The following is a 2500-nucleotide window of genomic DNA, read 5'->3' as shown; positions in this document are numbered from 1 at the left end:
AGGAGACGGGACCGGCGAAGTGTTGGCCCCATCCATCGGCATGATGGGATGCCGAGGCCTCCCTGGGCTACAGGAGCGTGGAAGTAGCCCAGGGGAGTGTCCGCCGGAAGGCGGAACCATCTCCTGACGGCGGCACGGATGATCACATCTGCCGCTTTCAACGCACCCACTCGGGTGCGGCTGAGGGCCAGCCCATGGTACAGGCCAGGCAGAAGTACGGTGGTGAGGGCGTGGAGGCGCTGTTGCGGCTTGAGCGGAGCTCGGGAGATGACGTCCAGCTGCTCCACCAGGTGGCGTCGTGGGTTGAAAACGCAGCGACCCGCGGTGGAGAATTGCAGTCCCAGGTACCGGAAGGTTTCACCCACACGTAGGGCGGGCACGGTGGCGTTGCCCGCTTTGAAGGTAACGTCGGCGTCGACCTTCACCTTCTTGTCGCGCCCAGACGCGACTAAGGCGAGGGTGAAACACTTCCGGGCGTTGATCTGCAGCCCCAGATGGGCGAGGGCTGCGACGGCTGCGTCGATGAGGGACTGCAATCCCCTCGCGGTCGATGCAAAAAGCAGGACGTCATCTGCGAAGGCCGCAGCGTTAACTCTGCGACCAAGGATCCGAGCTCCGATGTGGGAGGGAAGTTGACTCAAAACATAGTCCACCGCAAAATTGAAAAGGAGGGGGGAGAGGGGGTCACCCTGACGCACACCCCTAGCCGGCTGCAGGGGCACGCCCACGTCGGCGCCGCCCGCTATCACTGTCGTGCTACCCTCGTAACACCTTTCGACGTACTCAATAAAGCAATCCGGCAGGCCATGAGCCCTCAGCACGGGGCGGAGGGCAGCATGGTCCACCGAATCGAACGCTTTAGAGACGTCGATCGATGCCACAAAAACAGAGCGACAGGAGCGGACTGCGTCGGTGAGAGCAGTGTCCAAGATGAAGGTGTTTTCCAACATCCCATCCCGGGGGATGAATGCCCGCTGACGTTCGTCCACAGCACATGCACGCATCAGGCGTGACGCGAGAACCTTGTGAAAGGTCCGCGCCAACACCGAGCAGACCGTAATGGGGCGAAAGTCAGCGGGGGATGTTGGTGCAGCCGTTTTGGGGAGAAGTGACGTCCGGGCGCGAAGCAGACGCTCGGGGAGGGCGCGGGCCAGGAGGAAGAGGTTCAAGAGTTTCACCAGGACTTCATGCGGCAGGCGCCGCAGCTCCGCTGGAGTCAGGCCGTCCGGCCCGGCTGCCGATCCCCTGGGCGGCAAGGCAGCAGCGACCTCCTCACGTGTGACCGGCCCCCATAGGCACTCAGGAGCGACAGGCTCCGAGTGCGGGAGAAGGCGGTCACGGATGAAGCCGGCGGTGGAGATCGGCTTCTTCGTGAAGAGGTCCGCCCAGAAGTCCAGCAGACCGGGGATGTCGGGTGGCGGCTGCAGCAGGGTGCCGTCCAGCAAGCCGCGCACGCAACGTGCACGCGACCTACGGAAGGCGTCCTGTGTGCGCGCGTATTCCCAGCGGCGCCGCTTGCGCTTCTGCAGCGGCGGGGCGGCAGGCGGCCGCTTGGATGATTGGCGCGGCCGCTGTGTCCTGGTGATCGACCTCTCCCCCCTGGACCCGACCGACGCAAGGGCATCCGGGAGCATGCCCAGGATGACATCGGGCGGCGTGCCCCGCCCCAGACCAATGACTCGATCCAGGGCAGAGAAACGCTGGGCGGAAGCAGGCAGCCCCGCCAGATGCTCCCAGATGGCGGCGTCAGTCGGCCCCTCCGGCGGCGGCCCGGTGGTGTCGGCCGCGAAGTCCTCGGCTGCGTCGACGGGCGGCGCAGCGGCCTCGCCCGCGTCAGGCAGCGAGCTCGCTGCTCCACGGCGGGACGCCGGCTCTTCGCCCCGACCGATCTCAAGTGCCTCCATGAATTGGCGGACAAGCTGCTTGTGGGCAGCTTGCCGCCGTCGGCACTTGATTGCCTCAAGCGTTCGGTCGGGGAACATCCTGGTAAGTTCTTGATTTACAAAGAAGAACCGGGCGTCCCTCTCAAGGAACAGTTCGGCCTCTGCCTTGGCGAGCGACAGGACTTCTTCCTCCGTCCACCGCGCGCGATGCCTCTCCGTCACGATCTCAGCGTTGGCGGCCGCAGGGTGTTGGCGGCGGCGATGGACCCCGAGACCGTTCTTCGTGGTAAAAGTGCGGTGGCACTCACTGCAAGCAAAGGGAGCTACACAAACTATCGCATTTTCGTTACGGCCGGTTGGCCGGATAGGTGCTGGGGTAGCTGGGGTGGCACCTTCAGCGGAAGGGCCACCATCTCTTGTTTCTTGTCGGCTGCCCCCAACTATAAAGGGATAATGCGAGGGGGGGCTGGTAACCCCCCCAAGCCCCTGGTGCGGTCTTCCACTCTGCGAAAATCAGCGGGCCCACGAGAAGGGGAGAAGACCGCAGGAGAGGAGAGGCTAAGAGGGCTAGACCCATGTATTGCGCATCACTCTCCCTGTAACTATAACCCAAGGAA

Source organism: Schistocerca piceifrons, unplaced genomic scaffold (assembly GCF_021461385.2).
Source record: "Schistocerca piceifrons isolate TAMUIC-IGC-003096 unplaced genomic scaffold, iqSchPice1.1 HiC_scaffold_936, whole genome shotgun sequence".
NCBI lineage: Eukaryota > Metazoa > Arthropoda > Insecta > Orthoptera > Acrididae > Schistocerca > Schistocerca piceifrons.
This window is presented reverse-complemented; position numbering follows the sequence as displayed.